The following is a 26219-nucleotide window of genomic DNA, read 5'->3' on the forward strand; positions in this document are numbered from 1 at the left end:
CGATCAAAACGGCGAATAACACTCAAAAAGAAAACGCGGGGCAGCCCTCACCAACATGGCGTCGTTCGCGTCCCGCGGAGTCCCCTCCCCAAGATGGCGGCGCCTGCCTGCCGCGGAATCCCCTTCCCAAGATGGCGGCGGCGGGGGGGTGTCGCCGGGCCTTGAGGAAGATGGAGAGCCCTGCGCGGCATGGAGGAGCTGCCCCGAGGCGGCGGCTCTCCAGGAGGCAGAGGTCTCCTCTCTGCACAGCGTTGGGGTGCTGAGCAGCGGTGTTGCGCGTGGAGCTCCTGCACGCCTCATGTCGTGTGGGGGGAGCCGTGTGGAAGCGCGGGGCCTCCTGTCGCAGTGAAGCGTGTGCCTGGAGGCTGGAGCCAGCTTTGTCTTACTGCCCGTTTGCATGCACGCTGTCCTGGCCTTGGCTGCACCTGCAGAGCAGCTGCAGCGTTTAAATATGTGCCTTGGTGTCATCTGATTCAGGCACTGTTTTAACCGAATTTGCCTTTCTAAGGCAACGGTAGGAAGCTGCCGCTGCGCCTTCCCCTCATCTGTGCAGAAACGCCTTTGTTTCACATTAGCCTGGAGGATTTTTTTTTTCCTGTTAGAAGGGATTTTGCCATGTGCATAAATGAGCCAGTCCCGCTGAGCTGTGCGAGGCCCCCCCGCTCAGGCCGTCCCTGCTGGCAGCCCCGGCAGATGCAGACGTGCAAGCAGGAAGCCCTGTCGGGATGCGAAACCTTTGCTCGGCTGCTGCGGGAGGGCTCCACTCCAGCGCTTGCGTCCCGACGAGGCGTGCCGCTGCTGCCTCCCGGTGGACTTCGATTCGGAAATGGAAACCGCCAGACGGCCAAGGGGAGGGAGAGCAGGTCCGTGGCAGCAGCCCCGAGGGAGCGCCAGCCTTGCCGGCTAGCCGGAGCACCGCACCGGTGCTGCTTCCTCCGGCAAAATACCAACCTGGGTTCAGCCGGTCCCAGCCCCTGGAGGCTCGGCGGCTTGGGAAAAGCACCAGTCTCGCTTCTGGTGCGCGTGTCAGAGATGGTAAATCACTGAACCGAGGGCTGCTCCCCTCCCTGCTCTCCCTGCCATCTCCAGCGCAGCCAGAGTCGGAGCTTGTCGGAACCAGGCACCAGCCTCGCTTCGAATTTACAGTGGGATTTTAAGCCCTCTCTGCCGAGCCGTTGCAAAAGGCCATGAGGCAACTCTTATTTTATGCTAGGTTTAATTGACAGAAGCCAACCTGAAATAGAAACTGCTGCGTGGAGGTTTGTATCATTTTAACTCAGGCTTTGTGTACACACACAAGTTTTGCTGTTTGAATTATGCTAACGTAGCTAATGTGGCAAGTGCCCCCAGTATAAAATGCTTATGCCAGCATAGCTTATTCCAGTTCAGTGAAGCAAGATAAATGAGACTGGGAGAAAGCACTTAATACCGGTATAACTACATCTACCCTAGGGCTTTCCTCAGCATCATTATGTCTGTGTTCCTGACAGAGTTACGCCAGGAGAGCTTTAGAAATGCAGGCCTGAATTGGTTTAAAAAAAAACAATTAGAAGGAAATTGGTGTAATATCTGCGTGCAGACGGGCCCCTGGGTCCCTCCTGGCCGAGCAGCTACCATCAGCCCTCACCCAAGGCAAAGTTGGCATCAGTCCCAGGAGGGCCCTGTGCAGAGGCTAAGGCACAAGCTGTTCCCTGCTCACTCTGCTATCGGATGGCTGAGCACAACAAGGTCTCCCCCATGTTATGGGGATCTAGTTGCCCAGGTTGCTTGTCTGTAAAATAAGTTCAGACAGAAGCCTTTGCTCCCATCCACTAGAAACGCTCTAAGCCCTTCTGCAGGAAAGCATCCTTCCTGCTTCTTCACCACAACCCCATCCGCCCACAGCGCGAGTGGGCACCAAGCCTCCTGCGGGGGGTAATCTTGCCCTTACTGAGGCCAAGAAAGTCTCACACTGTGCAAGAACAGGCTTCAGGTGGGAAGTGCAAGACTCTGCTTTGCTCTTAACCCATAGTGCCATCAGGTAACTCCCAGCTATTGACAGCACCAGGTCTAAGCTTAATGTCTTCATCCAGGAGAAAGGCTGTCACTCAATTCAAGGCTGTTGATTAAGACCTTAAAGCCCAAGCTTAATGTGCAGTGACCTTGCCTGACCCATTACAGAAAACCAAACAGAGAGACTCTCTACAGTCAAGATCTCTATTGACATCTTAGACTCTCAACGCCTTTGTTCAGCTCTCTGATCCCAGGAGAATCGCAGTCAAGGCTTACCTGCTAATGCAGCCCAGCTGTATATGTTTCTTTGCGTTAAGAATTTTCTGCAGAAATCAAATAGGTTTCTAATACTGTTAATAGCTGCCTTACTCCCTTCTCTAAGAGCCAGCTGCACAACGCTTCTATCATTCTCGCAGAAAATTTATCTGTATAAGAGTATGAGGAGGTTCTCAGGAATTTTACCCACAAGGGAGTGTACATAGAGATTTTAATATGTGTAAGTCTTTGGAGCATTTTGTCTTAAGGAGCTAATGGGAGAGATTTTAATGCACATAATTCTCCGCTGGGAAGTCAGAAGGCTGATGTAAGTGGCATAGACTTTGTAGCTGTGAATGACAGTGCAGGGACTCCCTCCTAGAACAATTATCAGGGGAGATTTGTTCCACCTCTACAGCAAATAGAATGTAAATTTGTAAAGTTTTACATTAAGGCCATCCAGCAAGTGAATATTTTCTGGTTCCAACTGATTTAAATGGGGCTCGGGAGAGTAAAGATAGCAAACATCAAAAAGGACCTTTGAAAAAAGGCAGACTGAGCCTCACTTAATAGCACTTGCAATATTCTTCCAAGATCTGATCCTGCCCTGTTTCTAAATGCCTTCTCCATGGTGTTGGCTGCCTCCATTGCTATGCCCTCAGTGGAAGCAAAGGCTGCTCAGAGCCACGCAGGACTGAGTCACGGGTAGCAAACCTGCAGCCCACCTCGATGCCTGATGTTGGTGCAGAGCCTTATTGTCAGTGTGTATGCAGGGAAGGCTGACAAGCGTTCAGATCTGCAGCCAGGAGCTGGTTGAAACACAGGGCCAGAGAAGAAGCAGATGGCTGGAGATGCGGTGTTAGGGAGGCCGCTTGTAGTTTTTCCACTGGAGGGATTGTACAATGCAAAGGCCTGAAAACACTTCTACAGGGAGGGCCCAGTGCCTCTGCTTGAATGAGAGTATTTGCTGCTGGTCCATGGAGAACTTTTGAACCCCTTCCGGTGCCTGGTGCTTTTTTGCCCTAAGGGAGCATTGGCATGAGAAGAGATTGGTGCAATGAGTTTGTCTGTCACCAGATTGCTCATATAGCACAGCCTCCTGCTTCTGATGCTTCTGCTGAACTGGGTGCCCAAGAGGGCTGGAGGAAAAAACAGCAAGTCTAGAGAGTGCTGGGAAGTGATGGGATGAAGGTGGCTCTCCTTGCATCACAGGACATGAGAGGCGGGCTTCAGCTTAATCTGTGTGTTCAGACGCTGTGTTGTGGGAGACAGAGGACTCTTGGATGGAAAACTTCCTGGCTGCAGGACAGCATGGGACTATGAAAGGGAAGACGGAAAGGTCTGTGGGAAAAATCATTACAGCAAAACCTAGGGGAGACCTGGCACTGGAATCCCATCAGTCAGGAAAGCTGAGCAGCTCTGGGGCATTGCATTTCTTAAGGGAGCTTCCACGTGCCCTGCGAGGCTGCCTTTTGGGGCATCTTTTCCTTTCTCAGGCAAAGCATCCGAGGTCCCTCCAGGATGCAGCTTTCTCAGCTGTGACCAGGAGAAGAGGTTTGGTCCATGAGGTCTCCCTGCTCTCTCACACCTCGCTGTGCTGGGCTGCATCCCTAGGAAAGCTTTCTGTGCTCCCAGACACCAAGATGACACCCACCTTGACCCCATGGGCTACCCTTGCCTACTCCTCTCTTCATTAACAGTTTGCTGCTGCATCAGGGATCTTCCTGTTTAAATATTGAATGAGAGGCTCTTAAAATATGCATCGATGGGACTGCTGTAATTCCAGCTGTGGGCTCCAATGACACTGGCTGTGGCCTGATTTGAATGAAGGGGGAAAGAAGAGGCTCATGGCCTGAGCAAGGCTGTTTTGCTCTTTCACCTGCCTGCCCTTTTCCTGCCTTCTGCTCTAGCCCATGTCTTGAGGGCAGGGACTCCCCTGCACCCTATTTTGCTCAGATTTGAGGGGCGTTGATTTGAGGGGATGAGTGTCCTTCCATTTGCCTTCCCCCCCCATGCTCCAAATCTCACCGCCTTGAGAATTTTTCTCCCTCTCTTTGGCCTTTTCTCCCCTTTCTCAGCATCCAGAGCCCTGCGGGTATGATGGTAGTTTCTGCTAGCAGCAGGCAAGTGTTGCAGAGGTCAGCCAGCATCAGGCTGTGGGCAGCCCCATGTGCTGTGGTGTTCGTGGCTGTGGGTGGCCTGTCTGAGAAAGAACTGTGAGAAAGGTGAAGGGTGCCTGGGGAGCAGGGCTGCGAACCAGACTGGCTGGATTTCTCCCAGAGCAGGGTGGGAGGGCTGAAAAGAGGAACCATGTGTGTGTGGAAGGCAAAGCAGAGCAGACTGCAAAGATCCTCCATGAGGCTCGCACCAGCCTACAGATATTTTTGTGGAACAGATGCAACCCAGAGGCAAGGAAATGGGCAAGCCTCCTCTTTGGGGTAGCAGGCTGAGATAACCAGGGCTCCAGATGAGCTTCTAGGGAAAAAACAAAAAAAAGTTCAAAATCCAATGCTGCCCACAACAGCTGGGAGGCAGCTTGTACCAAGTCCTTCAAGGCACTGTGTGGGACGGGTGCTTTTTCCACTCTCAGGGGCAAATCTTTCTCTTTCTCTTTGCTCCAAGTCTTGCACCAGTCCTGGTGAGTCAACAGGAGAACTGCCTGCTCTGCAAAACACTCCTGGGGCCCAAATGCCAGCCGTGAGCAGGCTTTTCTAGCTGCCAAGGACAACGCTGAGGACCTTCCCATTGGTGCCGGACAGCCAAGTCTCAGGCTGGGATGAGTGATGAGAAAGGCACCCGGTAGTGGCTGGAAGGAATGCGTCCTCTGGCCTGGCTGGGAAGGATGCGCAGGCCACGAGGTCAGTGCCAGAGACGATGTGTGTTTGCATTGAGAAATCCCCCAGATTTAGCTCTTAATGGGTAATTAAAATTCCAGCTGCTCCTTGGTAATAGCCTCTCCAGCCCATGGGAAACCCACAGACAGTGACGCTGCAGGCGGAAATCAGAACTCGGCCAGTGACTAAACAAAAAGGGAGCCCGAGAGCCAACACAAATGGAAGTGCTGCTCTCGACCTTTTATCCTGTCCAGGCTTGGCCCTGATGTAAACCGGTTCTGGCTGGGATTGGGTTAGTGGGAAGCCACTGACCTGACCTGTGAAACCCCGGCTCAGGGCTCTGCAAGCCGGAATTTTTGGCACTTGAAAATCATCATTGTTTCCGTGGCTGTGTTTGGTTCCCATGAGCCACTCGCTAAATGGCATCACCAGACCGACAGCCGCACTGGTGGTCTCAAAACAGAGACCAGACCTGAAAGAGGCCAAAACTATTCCTGGAGGTTGAACTCTTGCTCTCCGCCTGGAACGGAGTAGAGGTCTGAACTCGGGGCTCTCGCGGTGCTGGTAGGCAACAGCTTCAGGCTCTAGGCCCCTCAAAATGGCAGCTTTTCTCCATCTCTAGTAACACTGATAAAGAGAAATTCAGGACTCTGAATGCAACCATTCATAGGTAAAAAGAAAAAACCAAGTTTTTCCATTTGCTTTTAAGGCTATTGGAATTTTTAATTTTAGAAATGCAGTTTGTGCACACACACATGTAAAATGATGTGTCAGAAACAGGCCTAAGAAGATTTAAAAAGAAATCTCTAACGTTGAAGTTAAAGCACATAAGGATTTGGCAAAGACTTCAAGAGCCAGTTTCTGATCCTGATGAAGTCAGTGGAAGTGTTGCCATTGACTTCAATAGGATCATAACTTGGCTGTAACTCAGTAGGAAACTGAAGGTGTTGATTAATAAACTGGAGACAATGCAGAAGAAAACTGCTAAACTTCTTCCCAACAGATGTGCTGAAGAACAGCCTGTAAGTCAAATTATGCAGGAAAGGAATGGTTTCCTTTGTATTTGCAAACAGAAACAGGAAAAGGAAAGCTACCTGATATTCATGTAACATGTTAAAACTGGTATTAATAAATGTGTGTCTTTCTGAAAAAATTTCTGTTTCCAGTGGGTAGGTCATTCTTTAAAAAAAAAATGTATTTGCAAATGCCAAACCAAGTGTTCAACAAATTCCTTTTTCTCAAAAGTGACTAGTCAGTGGAAAACTTTACCACTGGAGACTGTGAATTCTGGAGATTGTCCTCAGAGTTTTGCGTGTGTATTTTTATTACTCATTGTTGGCTGTTTGCATGACAATTTGTACATGACTCTCCTCTACTAAAATTCTGACAAAGGTTAGCAATGCCTCAGTAAGCTATTCATACTGCAGATGCATTTTCAGGCTGAGTCTACAAATCATTTAAAGCTGAAAAATATTCCCTCAATACACTTTACAGCAGTTCACAGTTGAAAAACTTCCTGTTTGCCCCTTTCTGTTTTCTAAGCTTTCAAGTTACTTGGACTTAGGCAAGATATTCAAAGATCTTTGGAGAAAAGATATCTGAGGGAAGTGAAGTGTTTAAGGGTAAGAAGCATTTGACTTCCCTGAATGCTTTGGAGTGCATTAATAAATGTGTAGTCATAATTGTCTGCGGTTCTTTGTTTCTCCTTCACTATTATTTTCCTTTTATTTTTTTTGTTTATCTGCTTGTTTCATTTGATTAAAATTGCTTCCTTGCCTCCTATTGAGTGGGAAGCTCTCCCAGGGTACTGTGCCAAAGCCAAATTCCAAACAGATCTTCTGCCACATCCCATCCCTGTGGGCTAAACGTGAAACCTCATGGGGTCTTTACGCCTTGCTGGATAACGCGGCACAGACCTGGGCTGGGACCGCCCCGAAGACGCGGCACCAGCAGCTTCTGTCGTGCCTTGGCACGGATGTCGGGAGATCTCGGAGAAGGTGTTTTATTCCCAGTGTTGCTTTGAGATGCTTTGGCAAGGCATCCCCCATCACACGGGAGAACGTCAAACCCCAGGATGGGAGCTCGGAGCCCTGGGGATGGGTCGGACGGGTGAGGATCTCCCAGCGGTTCCTCTGCTGTTTTGACTTGTTCTCTGCCTCTGAATCAGCTCATCTCCTTTCAGGTGTTTCCGCTCACCCCCCTCTGCCCGGAGGCAGTGTTACCCTGGGCCCCTCTGCAATGCTTCAGCCTCCGGGGAACAGCCGCGACCACATGTGGCAGGCTGGAGAGGCACAGCCAGGCAGCTCGTGCAGAAGATTAACGTGGGCGCCCTTTCCCTCGGTCGGCGTGTGTCCCCACACGCCTGTGGTGCCCAGAGCAGGCCCGCGACGGGGCCGGGACGGAGCCGGTGAGCTGTCACGCATGCTTCTCCCCTCTGTGAGGAACGCAGGGAATTTTGGTTGTGCGCACGCAAGTCTGGGCCCCAGCCAGCCATCGACTCCAGCGAGCACCTGGAGCTCATCCAGAGCTGGGGCGGGGGGAAGCTGGTGACCCAGCACTCCGAAACCGAGCTGCGATGCTGCGGCTGGGGAGCAGGACGGGACCACCTCAGCCTTGCTTGCAGCGAAGGGTGCTGCCTAGGCCCTACCCTCCAGGACACCCCATCGCAGTTGCCCCCAGGGAGCAGCTGCGAGAGACTGGCCTCTAAGGAAACGTTGTTGAATAGATCATCGAGCGCACTGCCAGCCCAGGGAGCCGCAGGGCACCGCTCCATCGGGAGGTTATCGCGTAACTCGAGATAGCCCCCCTGCCCCGGCGCACAGGGAGCGAAACGCGCTCCTCCTCTGCGAGTTGGGGGCGCGGGGCAGGAACACCCGCGGCGGCCCCGACCCTACCGCCCGCCGCGGGCTGCTGCCGCCCGCGGGCATGGGGCGCCGCGCCGCTGAGGCGGTTCGGCGGCCGGGTGATGGGTGTCAAGCAAGGCCGGGTCGGGGGCGCAGGGCCCGAGGGCCGCGATGGCCCCGCTGCCGGAGGCCGCGCTCCGCTGAGGGGCGGCGGGCGGGGCGGGGCGCGGGCGGAGGCGGTGCCAGGCCGCGGCCGGCGGGGCGGGCCGAGCCGCGCCGAGCTGAGCTGAGTCGAGCCGGGCGGCGGCGGCGAGGCGGCGCGGCGCTCCCGGCGGCGGCGGCGGCGAGGCGCGGCGCGGCGCGGCCGGGCGCGGGCATGCAGGTAGGGGCCGGGGCGGGAGGGCGCTCCGGCCGCGCGGGGCCGCGCAGACAAAGGGCGGCGGGGCAGCGCGGCCCGGGAGCCGCCGCGCCCGCCCGCCGTGCCCCGGCGCCGCCGCCGTCTCTCCTCCCTCTGTCCGTCCCTCCCTGCGGCCGAGGCGCTGGGCCGGGGGCGCCCGCAAGAGGGGCCTGCCCGCCTCGCCGCGGCGGCGGGGGTCGCGGCAGCCCGCCCCGCCCGCCGAGCAGGCCCCGGCGCCGGGCTCCGGGTTCACCGCGCCCCGGCCCGCCCGCCGCCGCCTTCCCCGCGCGCGGGGCCGCCGCTCGGGGGCTCCGTCGGCTGCCGCCCGCGCTCAGGCCCCCGGCGGCCCCTGAGGGCGCGGGGCGGGCGGCAGGGCGCGACGTCCAGCGGGGCCCTGCCCGCGGCCGCGGGAGCGGGGCGGACGGGCGCTCGCCCGGCGGTCTCGGCCGCGCGTCGCTGGGGCGCCGGGCTGGGCGCCTGGAGCGGCGGGAGGAGAACGGGCAGCGGCTGTTGGCCTGGGGCGGGCGGAGGCGGCGGGTGATGCCCTGGCGACGGACAAGGGACCGGGCCCGCACCACCGCTTCCTGAGCCGCACCGCCTCCCCGGGGCGCCCGCGGGGACTGTGTCGCCTGCGAGCAGACGTGCCGCAGGTGTGCCTCGACGCTGCTCCAGCCTGGCCGCTGCCCCGCGCGCTGGCTTGTGCACTGCCGCTTCGCTCGCGGGCCTGGCGGCAGGCTCGCCATCCCGCTGCAGTGCTCTGCCCCGTCCCGGGCAGTGCCGGGGAGCCCTCGCGAAGGCGCCTGCCACCCCGGCGCCACGTTTGAAGCGGGAGCTCGCTGGAGCCGTGGCTTCCCCCAGGATCATCCCGGGATGTCCAGAGCGAGTCAGCTGCCTGCCGGAGGCGTTGGTAGCAGCCCGCGGCGCATCGCTGCTAGGTGGAGACGACGCAGGGCTGCCGAGCGAGGGGGTGGCTGTGGCACCAGCTCCCTGAGCCGACCTGTGTTCTGGAGGTGATCTGGGCTTTTTTTTTTTTCCCTGTATTTTTGCTGCTTCCCAGCTCATGTTGCTTTACGAGGAGTATGAAGATTATGAACCAAGTGACGGTAAACGAGGCTTTTTTCCCCAAACCTACCACCCCCAGCGTGGCTTTGCAGCAGGAAAAGGCCTTCAGCGGATGTTTCATGGCTCCATCAAGCTTTAAATCCTCCAGTATCTTTCAATTCTTCCTTCTTCCAGTGTGCTGTGCTGGGAACTCTGGAGAAGAAGAAAGAAGTGGTAAGCGTTAGGCAGGGACGAATATGAATGAGTCAACTGCGCTGGTCCCTGCACGTCAGGCTGCAAATGACTCTTGTCCTTTGCAGTGGACACTGCTGAAAAGCTCGGAGTAGAAGATACAAACTGCTTCCGCAAAAGTCAGAGCAACATGGTTGCAAAGGGCACAGGCTGTAAGGCCTAAAATGTCGCTGCTCTGGAGGAGCATAAATGGCATTAAATAAAAATAATAAAGGATTAAAGGGAATCAGAACAGTGCAGCTGGGAACTGGTTTAGCGTTCCACTCTTCTCACATGGCATGGCATTGCCTTTTTGGCTGAAGTCTCCATAAAGCACCTTATAGTCCCCTTCGGAAGGAATCCTACCATTAAGTCAGCTGTGAGTGAATTCCTTGGGCTTTAAGGTATATCAGTTTTTTGTGTGTGTTTTCAGATTTTTTTTTTTTTGTGCTAGTCTTGTGTTTTTTGACTCCATCACTGTGCAGCCAGGTTGCCCCCTGCTGATAGGAGGGAGCCAACGGCCACCCTGTTGCTGGTGATTCAGAAGCCTTGCGGGCTTGGCGATCTTTCAGAGTCATTTGGAAGACTTTGGTTGATTTGGAGGCTGGTGTTTTGTGTCTGTGGCAGCAGACTCACTGATGCTGAGATAAGCAGAGCTGAGGCTGAGCAACAGGATCCCATTGCAACCTCCTGGGGACAAGGGCCTTCCCTTCCCATGTTCTTGCCCGGGTGCTGCTGTGATGTAGCACGGGGAACGTATCCCTCGTGTTACCTGTGTTTAGGGGGCTTGGAAAGCCAGCACTTTGCAATGCTACCGTGTCATGGAGAGCCTTCAAACAGCAGTTTCTTCCAACAACAAAGCAGCACCTTCGTTACTTTAATCTTGAGAGGGTGGTTTTTTCGTTTGTTTTTTGTTTTTTTTAAACCAGGGCTGGACTGGCTCTTTTGGGGCTGAGGCATAAACAAGGAGATAAACAGCACCACGCCTGCTTCTGTCAGCTGTGCATGGGGACCATGGTAGAGGAAGTCGTTGTTTTCCAGATAAAGCAACCAAGATGAATTCAGTAGGAAATAAGTTCTTTGCTTCTGAGTGAACTTGCCATGGGTGGAGAAAAAGGAAATTAAACAATAGAAAAAAATGTGCATGGCTTTATATGGCAGAAAAAACCCCCCAAAACCAGTTGGTCTCCAGCAGGGTGGTTGAGTGTCCTCCCTTCGCACGTGTCGGCACTCCTCTTTGGGAGCGATAGAAAAGGTAACAGCGATGCAACTGGTTCTTGCTGCTCGTCCATCTTGGAGAGCATCAGTGTTTGGTACAGGGCTTTTTGTCCTGATCTCGCCCCCAGCCAGGACCCTGATCCTGCATGTCTACAAGCTCTGCTGTTGGCTTGCCTTCTCCTGCTGGTGTTTGCTTTATGATCCCACCTGCAGGCTACAACCTGGGAATTTCCTCCCGTTTCTGCCTGGAGCTGTGATGTCCTCCTTGAGGCTGCTGGCTCCTGGCTATGGCGGGGGTCAGTGCACAGCTTTGGTGGCCACTGGTGTCAGGGCTTTGTGGGGTGTATGTGTCTGGAATAACTGGAAAGCTCAGAAATGTAGGGCCTTTCCCATTTGCTGTATCTTTACAAAGCCAGTGGGTCTGTTTTGTTTTTTTTTTTTTTTCAGAATTGATTTTGAATGAGGGTGGAAAACCCATTGCAGTTGAACATATCTTTTGTTAAAGGTTGTTTTATTTTTTCCCTTTTCTTTCTGTATTGAACTGTCACTACTTTAAAACAGGACATGTTTTAATGTGCCATTGGTGGTAATTTAAACAGAAGAAAAGAGATGCCTTACAAGTCAAAAAATAGGCTGGAGTGAACAGAGAATGATTTAATATTTTTTTCAGTAACATGTCATGATGAAATACTGCACAGCCAAGCATGTCCCTGCTATAGAGCAGTAAGGTGCGAATAGCACTACCCTGCCCCTCTCTGCCTCTGCACATGCAGACACACTCCTGCCAGCTTGCTTGCCACCTTTTATAGCTGTGTTTCATTTTCGGGGTGTCTCTTTGGTTGCCCAGGCCTGTGCAGCCCACTTGGACAGGGGACAGATGGAGGTGGTTTCAGCGAGCTTCCTTCTTTGGTTTGTATCTCAGGGTGTTTCCAGCCAGGCGTGGGGCTGGAGATGTGTTGGGAAGGGGCAGGCAGAAAATAGCACTGAGAGAAGAACGAGGAGGGATGGATGTATCCAAAGAGGCCACTGACTTTTATTAGTCTTTGGCTGTCTTCTGTGGAGACGGGCAGAGAGGGAGCTCTCCTAGGATTTTGTGCTTCAGCCTTTCTGGTGCAGCCATGCAGAAAGGCTGGAGCTGCTTCCCTTGGTACGGCAAAACTTTTCAGCCTCCGTGCTTGGCTATTCCAGCAGGAAGGACCATGCGAGTGCAGGCACATCTGGAAAAGTTACAATTCTCAGTCCAAATCCCAGCTCCTCTCCTGAGAAGCCAATGTTGAAATGTGCCATTGATTTGGTGAAAGGGGCCCTTAAAGCCTTTTCTTTTCAGCCTTTTCCTTACTGAACCTGAACACCTGGCAGGGAGAGGCTGGAGTCACTCTTCTCTGCTGAGGTGCAGGCGGGAGGAAATGCTCTGTCCAGAGCTGAGGGCTCCAGGGCTGCTGCATCCATGGAAAACTCCACCGGCCTGCCCTGGCTTGGGGGACCACGGGGTCAGCAGTGATCACCTTGGCTTCTGCCAGCATCCCTCTGTGCCCCAAAAGAAGGGGCAAGGCCTGGGATGTTTCAGCTTGGCTGTCATAGTTGCACGTGGGAGGGTGGCAGCTGGCGGGCTAAACTATGGCAAGGTGATGTTGGTTTTCTTTGTGTTCTGGCATGTTGAATGCCTCTAGTCTCCAAAACATTTTGGTTAACCTGTTCCTTGGCAGGCACTGGGATTTTGGGTCTTTTGTTTGCTGTTTTACTTCCATTCCTCTACTAGACTCCTACATGAGTGCTTCCTGCCAACAAGCCTCCAGTTTCAGCAGAGCATCATAAGGGAAAACACCCTACCACACACCTCCCCTTCTACTGCACAAGGCAGACCCAACACTTTCCACTTGTCTAATGTCCCTGTGACAGCTCCAGAAATTGCTTCTCTGGGAAAATTGTATTTTTAGCTGTCTCTTTATCATAGTAAGCTTGCAACAAGGGAGAGCTGGGAACCAAGGTGCTGGCCAATGATTTGCAATTCCCCAGCAGTTGCTCTTTTGGTTGTTAGTGGTCTGGAGAGTAGGGTAGGTGAAGAGGGTTTTGGTTGTGGAATTTCACCTTCCAGATGTAGTTTATTGAGTGTTCTTTTTTTTTTTTTTTCCCCCGTTGAGTTAGAGTCTGCTAGAATTATGTTAGGACTCAGTCGGGGAGAGAGAGAAGCAAGATATTAAGGTCCTATATCTTGCAATTATTTTATGGCCATGGAGAGCTAAGGTTTCCAATCTATCTAGCACATGTTTCTAGCCCTGCTCCTGAAGGGACTTTGGACCTCAGAATGCTTCTTGGGTTCTTGGGTAATGAGATACTTTTGGCTGAGGTGACGATGTTGCTTTTTACATTCTTACAGTGTGCAGTCACACAGGCACCAGCAGTTTTGAGCCTGAGACAGGGGAAGGAGGACCCAGGGTATCTTTCTTTGAAGTCTGGGTGGAGGGAGTGTGTTGATGCTGCTATCTTGGGGACCATTTCACAACCCTCAGGGCCCAGAAGCTGTCATGATGCAGCCTCCGAGTGCCTAGGGGAGTTGGTGCCACTGGGAGGGACCAGTGTGCAATGAGTATCCTGCACACCCTCTCTCCGTGCCTGTCCCCAGATGCGGAGGAGCAGAGCAGCCTGTCGTTCCAAGACCCCTGAAAAGCCATGGTGAGTCATGCAGCGCGGGTGTAGGGAGAGGGCAGCCTGTAGCTTATGATTCATATTGTTTTCCTGCAAAAGCCATCAACTGTAATGGCAGAGCTAGCAGAGATGAATCAATACTGAGCCGTAAATCCTGCATGTGACTGCAGGCTGCGCAGAGCGTGCGAGGGGGGTGGGTTGTTTGTTCCTCAGTTGTCTTGTCCTCTCAAAAAGCAGGAATATGTTGGAGTGTGGGTAGCTCATTCGTGCCTTGCCCAGGCACCACGACTGCGGTCCACTGCCCAAGGAAGGGGCCGAGACCCTCAGTGTTGTCTTCAGGTGATGTGAGCTCTCCTGGGATAACTTAGGAAGGTCAAAATATTCTTCAATGTGAGGTAACCCAGGAGGAGCTGCCCTGGTACTTAGAGTGGGACAAGCCCAGAGTTCAGCCCTGCTGCTGGCCTGGTCTGGTCCAAAGTCTTGGAGGCGTAGGTTATCTTGGCCAGAGACTTTCTCCAAGGGACTCTGTGATGTTGTCCATCTTCTGCCAGGAAACCCAAAATGTCTTGGAAATCTCATCACTAATATAAAGTGGGAAGAGGAAGTGTTGTTTGTCTCATTTTGGTGGGGCATATTGTTGGTTGTTCATGCAGTAAGGGGTGTCCATTTTCGCCCATGGCAGCCTGCCCTCCTCCTCGGGCGCATTGGGTAGAGGTGTCTGACAGACTGTCATCCTTCCTAATTCTGTCAGCGACATGGAGAGATTTGCGTCTTGCCTGATGGCTCTCTGTATGGTCAAAAAGGATTATAATCCCCATGTAGTACCCCGCTCCATCCTCCGAAGTGGCCTGTCTGCTCTGCGTGCCTGCTGCTCTCTTAACTCTGCCTCCTGGTGTGTCAGCCTTGAGAAAACCCAAATTCTTGCTGAATATCCCTCTTCCTTCCTGGCCACTATCTGCTTTTTCACAGTCTTATAAGGCGCAGCAGCCTAAGAGCTTGGAGCCTTCGTCAGTGAGGCTGTAGAGATGTGCTGATTAGGTCAGGCTGGTTGTACAGAGAGAAACTATGGCCAAGTGCATCTGCCATGTGGCCAGGGAGGATGTCTCTTTTGGGCCTTGACCACCTGGCATGGCCTTTCCCAAGAGGAGGGTGGGATGGTGAACAGGCTGGAGGCTGCTGGACATTTGTGTTTGCGTTGGCTTTGAGGGAGGATCCATCCTGTTTCCAAGCTCTGGGACACAGCCTGCGTAGGGTCTGTCACGGGCAAAGACCATGACCAAGCAGGAAGGTGTGCTGCTGGCTTAGAAGAAAGGGCCATGTTACGTTTCTGGTGCTAGTCGTATGAGGGCAGCAGGGTGGACGGTGGTACTTCAAGTAGGATGGTGCTTTGGGGTCAGATGTGGCCCCAAAGGATGAGGAATGGCTGGGGATAAGGAACCATTTTGGATCATTTTTGTGTCCAAGTGACTCTAGTCTGTGACAGAGGAATGGTGGGGGTTAACGGCACAGCCCTGCTGAAGGAGAGCAACCACAGCAGCGTTGGTTGAAATACGACTGCAAAATGCTATTGATGCCCAAAATCTAAACGCATGGCTTAGTCCATTTTAAATCTTCTCTGGAGGCCTTGATTCATTCCTTGGCTATTCTGGTGCAACGCTGATCTTGGGGGTTTACATCTGAGAGAGGAATTGAGGCCGGGCGGCCACCCAAGGCGGCTGTGCTGTGATGCACTGCACAGACAGGTGAGAGGAAGACCATGCAGGGTACCCGGCACAGGACAGGGATGCTTTGCTTCGTGGCTCTGCAGGGATGTTGGTGCCCAGCTGTTTTCCTGGCATAGGGGAATTGTCCCCACGCAGAGAGGCCAGGAGCGGTGTTTAATGGTTGGTTTCCTGGTCCAACTAGCTGGTGGGATATGAAGCAGCACATGTTACTGTTGGTGTGTTAACTCTTGCAGGCTGAAAGCGTGAGCTGGTGTCTGAGTGAACAGGATAGGTCCAGCACCAGGGTGGAGGAGTAGAAGGGACATCAGAGGGTGACTCCTATTGCATTTGCTTTGCTTTGAGCCTCTGAAGAGGCAAAGATGGAACTGATGCCGTGACTTGGGATCAGATAAACTGATGCAACATACTTCATGTGCAAATGCTGTTTAGCTCATGCAGCCTCAAAAACTGTTCTGGAAATCAGGGAGGCGAGAGGCAGCCTGGATACCAGGAGCCCCAATGCTGCACTTGTGGGGGCCAAGCATATGCTTTATTGGTAACATTTTAGTGGGTTAAAGTGAAAAAGATACTGCAGGTGTCTTCTGTATTCAACAGCAGTCCCTGCTCTCCATTTGTATTTCTGCTGGGTTGGTGAGCATTACAGCCTCTGGTATTTTTTAAGTGTGGAAAAGTTTGTGTGGAGAGGTAATATCTTTTATTAGCCTAACTAATACCTTTAGGAAAAAACAGATGTGCTTTTGGGCTTGAGGAATGTCCTTGTGCCCAAAATGTGCCAGTTTTTCCAACTGTGTCAGTTGGTCTAATAAAAGATCTGACCTCTGCTTGGCCTGGCCACGACCTTGGAGCGCACTGGCCCTGGGAGCATCTTTCTGGTATGTTAATGCGCTGACTGGCCCTTAAGCACTCGCCCGCTCAGGAGATATGCCAGAGCATGCATGAATTCACTGCGGGCGCTTACCTGAGTTAGGACTGTTGTCTCCAGACAGTCAGTACAGACCGTGAGCACCCAGCCCCATGGGTGCGTCAGACTCCTGCGCACCCTGACGGGTCCGTCTCTGCTGACTGCAGGGGAAGCAGAGGTTGACTGCAGCTCAGCAAAGCCCCTGAGCATCAGACCGGACGGATGCAGCCCTGGGAGAGCATTCTCAGTACCTCCTGAGAGGAAGGGGCAGCTTGTGCAATATTGCATCATTTCAATGATTTCCAAACACAAACATTTTGGGGGAGGTTGTTGCTGTTGTAGAGTGGTTCCCGGTACACTGGGAGCTGTCTTGAGCTGCTGTTTTATGGATGCTTGTTTAGAAAAGTGACATTTTGGGGCCAGGTTGGCATTTGGCAGGACAGCCTGTGGTCCCCAGAACAGCTGGTGGTTGTTCTGTAGACTGGCTGAAGCTGGTCTCTTACGGCCTTCAAATTCCCAGTAATGAGAAGCTGTCAGGAAAATGAAGCAGCTGGTACGTGCTGTGAGGCTTGTGTCACTCCAGCCTGCCTGGGCAGTTCAGGAGCAGAGGGAGGTCTGCCTTGGCCAAGGGGCTGTAAAATTACTGCTGCCCCAGGCAGCTCTCTGTAATCAAGCATCTTGGAGAAGTCTGCACGGGGCGAGCCAAGCCCTCCTTCCCGTTTTGTCCACTCTTTGCAGCAGGGAAGGTGCCTCTCCAGGAAAAATCTTGTCAAACAAGTGTTGGAGGTAGCAAAGAGTGGTGTCAGGGCGGTTTCAGCCTGTGGGTTTTGGCAGGACAGAAGTCCTCATGCAGTTGGTAGGTGACAGTGCAGACTTTGACTCCTTGCTTGCTCCCAGGAAAATATGTACATGTAAGATAGACACAAGGGTGGGGTTTTTTTTACTTCAATACTTTTTCTTTTTTAAATACTTGAATTTCAGACCCTGCTTATCCAGCAAGACTCTTGGACACTTGGAGAACCACAAGAACTGACATGGCACATTTCAAAGCAGTGAAATCCAATTCATTGAGGGCATTTTTTTTCACTCGCACCCCCCCACAACCCACTTAAAATTCATGGAGAGTTTTGTCAGTAAGAACCTGTTTCAATTAACAGACAAAAGAAACTCTCCTAGTTAAGCAGCTCTTTCAGTTAAGGTTTGGGAGAATTCCCCAAGGCCTACTTCCTAATAAATGTTCCTCAGGAATGAGGGTATTCCTGAGGCTTCAAGGGCAAAAAATCCACCTGAGGAAGAGTAACCTACAAAGCAATTTAGCCTTTCCAGGGTGAACAAGGTGGCAGTGGTATACTGTGAATTACAGCATGGTCTTGGGCTACTGGGACTGGATTCTGCTCCCTTTTTGCCATCGCTGGGCATATTATGTCTTTCTCTTCTGCCTCATTTTCCCCTTGGATGCTGGGGCGACCCCTCCTCTAGTGCTGTGAGACAGGGAAAATTGAGGGATTTGGGAGGAAGTATAGACACAGGTTCAGGCTCATTTTGGGGAGATGTGATTAAAGCGCCAGGTTATATTTTTGGAGAAGTGTTGGCAGGGGGAATGAGTGGTGGCTGGCAAATGGTTATGGGGTTGCCAGTGTGAATTAAACTGAATTCTAAGCTCTGAGCCTCGTGTTGGCATTGGCCAAGTGATGGTGTGAGGTAATCTTTGCCCTCTAACAGGCCCAGGAATGGAAGCAATCATGATCCTGTAACACCCAGGTATTTCTGCAAACTGGTGGATGCTTGGTACAAGGAATCACCGTAGCGGTTATGGAGGGTTGTATGTGGCAGGCCTCCGGGCTGTGGAGGCTCTCCATTGAAAAGCAAGAAACTTGACCACCAGGATTCATTGCAGTCATTCACCTGCACCCAGAGGCCCAAAGCTTATCTTCTTCCCTGGCTGTGCTACTGTAGCAGGAGGGTGGGCTGGGAGCTGAGAGCAACACCGAGGCTTGGGCGCTTTGCACGGAGCATCTTGCATCTTTGGTCTGCCACATCTTTGCTCAGCTGTGCCAGGGCATTGGCTGCTGAGCCCACATCCGGGGATTGTTGGCTCAGCAGCGGGCCGGGAGCAAAGTGCTGCCCTGGCATCCCCACGGGTCCCATGGCCAAGCGGGAGGCAAAAGGCAGGACATGCCCCAGAGAGTCTTTGGTGCCCTGGTGGAGGGGGATAGGATGAGAAGGCGAATGATGCGCTGGTAATCGTTGGCCTAGTTTATGCAGAAGCTTCACTTTTCTCTCTGCCGCTGCTTTGCTTCCCCCCCTGCTGCGCCTTTCATGTGGATGTCGGGAGATGAGAGAGGAAGGTGGTGGGAGGAGCGTGCGAGATGTGCATTTCTAGATAATCAGGGTGCTGGTAAAATGTACTGGGGATGGAGGGGGGATGGCAACCAGGAAACGGCCGATACCACCGAACAGCAAGACTCGAGCATAGGGTGGCCCTCTTCGGGGGTGTTCTCTTTTGCCAGCCCTGCTGCTTTGAGCAAAGCCACTGTGTAACAGAGACGATGCTTTCTGCTGCTCAGGACTGGCACCAAATGGAAAAGTGGCTTTGGTTGGGATTTTAAGTGTCCAGGTAGACCCATCTGTATATCCTTGCAGGCCAGTGTGGACAGGGCTGGCTGGGTCTGGGACCATATCCGGGTCTAGGGAGGGGTCTCGGAAATGTGAGCTAGTGCAGGACCTGGGGAATCGGGCTAAAGCATTGGATCTGCTAGAGCTGGACTTAAACACCTCAATCCACTTCAGTCGGCTCTGCCTGCCCGTCCTTGGGGACGGAGTGGGGCTTGCCCTGCCGTGGTCTCTGCAGCTGGGAGCAAGCCTTGCAGAGCCTCAGCAGTGGGGAGGATAACCAGCCAGTGGCCACATCCAGCAGCACACCTGGGACAGCTGTGGTCCTGGCTTCACCACGGGACAGGGATCGAGTCGGGTGTGAGTCCTTGCACAGAGCTCTCCTAGTTCCTCCAATGCCTTGTGGCATGGCTTGGTCCCCTCCTCCGGAGTGGTGGCCCTGACACCTCTGGCAGAGAGTTGCTGGAGGATGGGTGCCTGCCTCCTTGGAAAAGAATGAGCATGTTTTAATCATGGGCTTCTGGAAACATGATCCAATTCTTACGTGTTGGGGTTTGTTTCCCCCCCCCCCCCCCCCAATTTAGCACAATGTTTGCAGAAATCCTCCACAGACTGAAACCTGCCTTCCCCCTCCCTCCATGAGGAAAGAAACATTTTCATTATTGTTTCTGCAGAAAACATGGAAAACTTTGCTTTTTTCTTTTCTGGTAAGTGTTAACAGGGTTCTTTGGGTGAAAAATATCTTTTTTAAAGCTAGATGCTTTGGCCAGAAATAACTCTTTTATGTAAAGAATTTTGTCCATTTTTATCAGGCATATCATTCATTTTGATTTCTTTTTGATAGTGAAGGGCAGAAGAGGGGCAGGCAGTTGATAGCTGCAGCCAGCATTTTATTTCCACAGGGCAGTGAAGTATGTAGGGAAAAGTTGGTTCATCAGCAACAATTCTCATAGTCCTACTGGTCAGTTCTGGGCAGGCCTTATATATAAGATCTTGTATTTAAGTAGAGTGCTGAGAAAAGGGGAGCTTTTTATTGCACTACTCCAGACCTCGAATAAATCATGGACGTATTTTCCTGATACTCCCTTGCGTTTGCTGCAATCCAATCCGTTCACAATGCAGAAAGGCCAAGTGGTGAGTCTGGACTGGGTTAGGATGGGAATGGGAGTGGAGAAGCCACATCCCTCTGTGTTGTTGTCGTCCCCGAGCTCGGAGCTGCCGATGGGTCCCTTTGAGAGCCTGCTTGGAGGTGTTGGTTGGAGAGAGAAAGCAGGAGGGACTCCAGAGTCACTGAAATGCTTTTAGTTGTATAAAAGTTACCTGGTACTTCACAAAGGATCTGCCAGAGTCCTCTGGCATGGGAAGTTCCTTGGCATTGGAAGCTGTCACGCAGAGACCCTTTGCATGTGCAGTTGCCATCCCTGTACCTGGGTCAGAGCTGCCTTGAGCATTGGGAGTCCTCTCTTCCCTAAGCTCGTCCTTCCCCTTGCCCAAGGTGAATGCATTTGTCCTTTTTTATTTTTTCCTTTATACCTTTGGGCATGGGCAATGGGAAAAACCATGCCGGCATCCTTAAGGAAGGCTGCACTCAGCCTGTGTCCCTGCCAGTAAGCAGTTTGTTTTTATCCCTTGCATGTTGTAACTACTGTTTGCTAAGCACTTAAGAAGCCCATGTAATCTATGGTTAAGACGTTCCTTATCTGGCATTATAAAACTGCTCCGATAGTGAGCGGGCATTCAGGTTGCTTTGGTGAGAGTGCGCGGCTGTACAGCTGGGGGAGTTAGGGGCCAGGCTGGCCAAGATTAGCTTTTTTCTGCATAAAAACCTCACGGGGCTGGAAGCACTGCCTGCTGGAGAGCTTTCTCAAGGCAGCTTTCCCATTGTGAGCATGCCTGCGCAGACAACCAGGCTCTGCCCGTGGAGCCTCCCAGGTTTGCCGTCATCTTGTCCCCTTCAGGCTGCAGCAGGCTGGGGAAGGGCCCGGGAAAGGTGGGAAAAGTCAACTCGGCTTCTTTGCCTTGCCAGCGCCGCTGCTCTCTGGATGGATTTTTACAGTCGGCTTGCAGGCATCAGGGCTGGGAAGAGGCAGGAGGGCTCGGGGCAGGATCGGTGGGGCACATGTCTCGTCCTTGCCATCCCCTCTCTGGGGATGCTGCTGCTTGCACAGATCAGAGTGTCACTGGGTAGGTTAGGAAGGGATTATTTGGCACACGCAGAGACAACACCATGCTGTGGTCAAAGTGCCTTTGTGTTTAAGGTCTCGGTGCTCCTGGCTGCAGTCTGCCTGTGAACGGCATGGCTCAAGCTGTGGCTTTGCTCTGATGCTCTGTGGCCTAAACCACAGCACGGCACTTCACTGCTGCTTTTCTCTTCCCATTTGCGAAGGAGGAGGAGAGGCACCACGTTGAGCTGTGCCAGGGCCGTTCCTGGGACTGAGTGCAGCTCGCAGGGAAGGGACCATGCAGCCTTCTCAGGAACTTCAGCCCACTAATCACAACTAGTTTCATACCCAAGAGCTACGTTCCTCAGCATCCCTCTCCTGTGCTTGTAAATCTTGATTTTGCAGCCTTGCAAGAGGAAGCTAAGCAAGCCAGACATCCATAATGACTGTCCATCCATCCATTTCTCTTTGGGCCCATTCTGAAGGCTTTTGGCACTGTGGGCTGTCAGTAGATATATGGATTGCCGTGAAAATGCCCTGTGGTTGCAATGGTTGAAGCTTTTACGCTGAGTTCATCTCCCTGGGCTCTTGAGGCTTCATCCCCTTCTGCCCAGGGCTTTGGTCACTGCTTGATGAGTTCTTCAGAGGTGAGATGCTGCACTGAAGTAATAAGGGAAGGATTTACTACTTGATGCCTTGCATGCTTATTCAGCCTGAAGAGCATGGTTTAATACTAGTGTGCAGCAGCTGTGTAGCCTGCTTTCTTGAAATCACCTTGCAAACATACACTAAAGGAAATGAGTTCTTCTCTGTTTGATTCTTCTTTGCCTTCTTGCAGTGGTAATGGTTATCTGATCAAGCCCTCCCTGGGGAGGGAAGTGATGGGGATGGTGTAGCTGTCTTCACATTGGTGCTGTTTGCATCTTGTAATGGCTCTTCCTCATGGGTGCCAGTATTCTCGACTCTTGGAAGGTGTTTCCAGTTGCATTTTGGATTGCTGCCTTTAAGAGTCAGAGGTTTCAGAGGTAGATGTTTAAAGAAAAACTTTTCATGCTAGTTACTCTTTCATTTTCAATTCAAGCTTCCCTGGCTTAAACTCATGGTTGTCTCTTGAATAATGTGGTGGCATTAATCTTCTCTCTGAGGGCATGCTTAGTTCAGTGGTTTTCAGCTGTTTTAGAACTGCGGTTTTCTAAACAATTCCAACAAAGCGAAAGGGATTCCCTGTAGAGGGAGTTTAAACCTATTAATAATAACTTGATTAGCTTTTGTGCATCTTTTACAGGTAGTCCACAACTCCCAAGGGTTGCAGAGAACTGCTTAGAGACTGCTGGTCTGGACCAGTGTTGGGATGCTGGTAAGGATGTGTGCGAGACGTAGGAGAGAGGGGTACAATGGGCACTGCCGGCCCAGTGCCGTGGTCCCACTAGGGACAGAGGTCACAGGTTGGCCTAGTTTAGCTGCTGCTCTGTCTCGTCTTAAAATTCAGATGCGTTGACAAATGCAGGCTAATTGGGCTGTTCAGTTGGAGTCTGGATAAGGTCTTTCATTAGCCTTTTGTCATTGAATGTGAAATGGTGCATTCATGTGTGCTAACCTGTCTGAGTTGACACCTAGGGGTTTTGAGCTGAGCCCTAGGAAGCGTGGGGTTGATCAGGCTGAGCCTGTGGCTTCCTCTTCCGTGGCCATCACTGTGAGGGAGGCTGTGAGCCTGGATATGCAAAGAGAAGTGTTTGAGTAAGCAGAAGTGTTCACAAATCGCTGAGCTAAGCAATGCAATTTAACATCGTGCCTCTAAATCCTTGTCCATCCAGGCTTAACCCTGAAGGGTTGCTTACGTGGGGAAATTGAGTTGGCGTGGCGATCGTGGGGTGATTATCTAGCAGTGACGGCGCGGCTGGACCCTCCCAGTGGACGTTGTGTTGTGGAGTGAGTGGCAGGGCATTGCAGAGCCGTTCCTCTGGGGTGCCTGAGTCACGTCCCTGTCTCAAACCTCTCCGTCGGGGAGAGATTGAGCCCAGCAGATGTACACTGTTAAAGTGCTGCTTAACTTAATCACCCCTGTGACTACCTCAGATCCTGTCTGCTGTTCTCGGAGTGTCCTGGAAGGATGTGTAAAGGCCAGGGCATCACGTTTCTGTGCTTGGTCCACAGTGACCAAAGAAGCTGAATCATCTCAGCTCGCAGCTCCCTCTTCTCCTCATTACATTGCTGCTATTTGATGTATTTCAGCTTTTGTCATTCCTTCTTTCCCCTGTGCCCTCTGCCAGTCAAGACAGGCTTCCCTGATCTCTCCTAGACCTCACAGCTGGTGGGGTGAGAGGAACGGGATGTATGTGGAACAGCAGAAAAACTGGGGTGGGACTCTTCCCTTATCCACATAACCACCAGCAAAATGTTGTGATGCCAAAGGCGACTGGGTCTCCAGCTCTGGAGGGGCCACAAGGGGCTTCTGACCAGGATGCCTGGTGGCAGGACCTTGCTTTTGGGGGAGAGGTAGGAGTGGGATGCTGTTACTTTCCTCCTCCTGTGTTCGGAGCCAGCAGAATGGGACTGTCACCATGAAGATGGGAGATGACATGGAGTGTGAGGAGTGGCTGTGCCAGGGGGTGCCTCTTCTGAAGGATGCAGGCACATGCAGTGATGTGAGAGGAGCTGGCCCCAGTGTGTGGGGCAGGGCTGTGGGGCAGACGCGTCTCTCTGGATTGACCGTCAGTGTCTGTATTACTGGCGTCATTTGGAGTGGGGGCACAGGGCCCTGCTTGTGCTGTGGGGAGCAGGTCTTGGGGTCTGTCCAGCGGTAAGGTCAGCGCTGGCTCCCTCCCCCAGCCCCTTCCAAAGCCGTACAAGGAAGACCCGGGAGTGATTTCAACATCCAACTCCTCTGGGCCATGCGACACTCCTGTTTCTGAACTCTCATCCCATCCCTGGGCTGTGGTGTCTGGACAGTTGATTTTTTTGGCAGGAGGCATTTGTAAAGCACCTGAGCTTCATGGCTTCCACCTGTGGCTAGACCTGTTGCAGCCCCTGATAGAGCAAATGGTGCCACGGTTGTCTGATGGGTTTGATCAGCCCTTCTCTCTCCTCTGGATCCATTTGTGCTTCCTCATTTATATGTAATCCTGTCATTCCACCCTAAAAAAACCCCTTTGGAGGTTAAAAGGAAAGCACTGCAGGCTGGTGACAGAGATACTTCATCCACTCTCCATCCCCTCTGGTGCCTCCCTGGTTCTTCCAGCTGGGAGGGACCAGCAGCTCTCCCTGCCTGCTGGGGTGGCCAGCCTGCTTTGGGGGAGTTACCCTCCCCTAGTCCTTTTCTAACAGGGTTTCTCCTCTTTTTGTTCTGGGAGAGAAGAATAAACAAATCCCAAGTGGCCAATTAACACAGACGGGGCTGTTCCACCTCCCCACACGAGAGCTGCTGGTACTGCAGGGACTGGCTGGAGCAGGGAGGCACGGAAGCAGGAGCATGTGTTGGTATGGACAGCAGACAGCTTGGAGAGTTTGGCTCGGGGAGAGCCCAGGGAGCCAGGGGGATGGCAAGCAAGGAGGCAACATTTCTCCTGCCACAGCACGGCCATCCCCTGGGAGTGTTTGGAGCTGGGAGAGGCTGGCTGCAGGGCTGTGGGTATGGCTGTGTTTGCGCGCTGCCAGGGGAGCAGGGGTGGTGCTGGGCGGTCATCGCAGGAGGCTTGATGCATGCTCAAATGGCCCATTCCAAAGTTGGGTGCATGCTGAGCAAGCGTGTTAAAATTTGCCTGCTTGCCCGGCTGTCAGGGCCCTGCAGCAGCGTTCCCACCTGCTGCACGGATCCTTCCTTGACGTCCTGGGCTCTGCTCACACGCTGCTCCTGCCTCAACCCTGGCCCAGGTTCCCCTGGCTGACCCGTGCCTGCCTCTGCCTCACCACGGTGAGCGGCAGGGCAGTAACTCCAGGGAGCTGGCAAGGACCAGGCGCTCAGCCTCCCTGCCCCGGCCTCCGGGCAATGCTGCTGCTGAGCTCCAGGACCGCAGCATGTCTCCGTTCCCTGTTCCTGCCCGCCCCAGACCAGTGACCTTCACCAGGCTCTGCTGGCTAATAACTCTGAGTAGCTGGAAACCACAGGCTCCAAAACCACAGGGACAGTGGATTTTGGAAAGGTCTTTAACTATTTTCCCCTTTCCCCTGCAACTGTGTTAGATTTTAATTGCTGACAGAAAAGGGCTGGTGAGGAGGCATGGAGCTGGCAGCAAGGTTGGCTGAGGTTGGGTACTTGAGGCATTTGTGGATTAAATTTGCCTCTCTGTGTGTTTGCATTAATGGCCTCCTTGCAATCAAAGCTGTCTTCTCTGCAGGTTTATTCCTGCTAGTGCAGGGCTGGCGCAGGGTGTCTGTGCCCCAGCTTCCTCTTTGTGGCACGGATTGAGCTGTGGGGAGTTGGTGTGTGGTTCCCCGTCGGGGTTTTAACCGGCTGCCCTGCCTGTGCCACAGAGATGCTGCCGTCAGCGCTGCTGGAGAAGTGCCTGCAGCCCTGTGAGGCTTGCGGTGTGGTTGGGCTCTTCGTGCCTGCCCGTCCGCCTGGGCTGGCCGAGCCTGGCCAGGGATGGTTTCTGGTGGATTTGGGTCTCAGTGGAGTCGGGGCTGGCTCCAGGCCTTTGGTTTTGAACTGATATGCGCCAAGGTCTTCTCGGGGTTTCTGCACGGGGGATATTGTTACAGGGCATGCGAGAGCTCATAGAAACACGAAGCCGAGCTGTATCCCTGCAGCAGTACAGGGGAGGGCGAAGACATCCTCACTTTGCTCCCTGGGCCACGGCTTTGCCGGCCCCGCAATGCCAGGTCATGCTCCCTGCAGGACCTGTCTGCCCAGGGAGCGAGGGCTCGGCTGGCCCCGGTGGGGCGCTGCTAGCGCGGCTTGGGCTGACGGTCTCCAGGCTCTCCTGTAGCCTTTCCTGCTGCTTCCTTTGCTCCCCAAGCTCTTACCCACGGAGCAGCAGCTGCCCTGAGGCTGGTGTGTCCCCACAGGGACGGTGTGCATGGAGTCAGGCAGGGAGGGAGCTGCTGGCACCCAGAGGTCAGCACCGGGGTCCCTTTCACCCCCCTCACCTCCAGTGTAGCAAGTCACCCCGTCCTGGTCCTCCCTTGTGCACAGCCCTGCGGGAAGCAGGTCAGCTCCGCCGCAAGGGGCGGCCGGAGGGAGCGAGGTTCGTGTGGCTGGGGCTTCCCGCCGACGAGCAGCAGGCTGGCAGGCAGGACAGCCGGCCACGTGGGCCAGGGCTTGCCGGGGAAGCTGTTTTGATGCTAATTCTGTTTGTCAGGGCTCCCGGATTAAGAGTGCTCACACTAAGTCTAGTGATGGACTGCCGTACGGCTGGAAACCAAG

General features: G+C 53.2%; 1 protein-coding gene and 1 long non-coding RNA gene across 3 annotated transcripts in view; both read left to right on the forward strand.

The window, feature by feature from the left end:
- Positions 1 to 84: 84 nt before the first annotated feature.
- LOC112994337 (uncharacterized) lies at positions 85 to 6763 on the forward strand. The gene is made up of 2 exons (XR_003261929.2): positions 85 to 1259; positions 4870 to 6763. It is a non-coding gene; the product is annotated as an uncharacterized LOC112994337 (long non-coding RNA).
- A 1405-nt stretch (positions 6764 to 8168) lies between these two features.
- NDST1 (N-deacetylase and N-sulfotransferase 1) overlaps positions 8169 to 26219 on the forward strand; it is a 41777-nt gene continuing 23726 nt past the window's right edge. Inside the window, exon 1 of one of the 2 annotated variants that reach the window (XM_064520880.1) lies at positions 8169 to 8306. The gene's annotated coding sequence lies outside the window, so the exon portion shown is untranslated. Of the gene's footprint in view, positions 8307 to 9980; positions 9998 to 26219 lie in introns of those variants that run through there. The other variant, XM_064520881.1, reaches the window with a different exon arrangement.

This window comes from Dromaius novaehollandiae, chromosome 15 (assembly GCF_036370855.1).
Source record: "Dromaius novaehollandiae isolate bDroNov1 chromosome 15, bDroNov1.hap1, whole genome shotgun sequence".
Taxonomy (NCBI): domain Eukaryota; kingdom Metazoa; phylum Chordata; class Aves; order Casuariiformes; family Dromaiidae; genus Dromaius; species Dromaius novaehollandiae.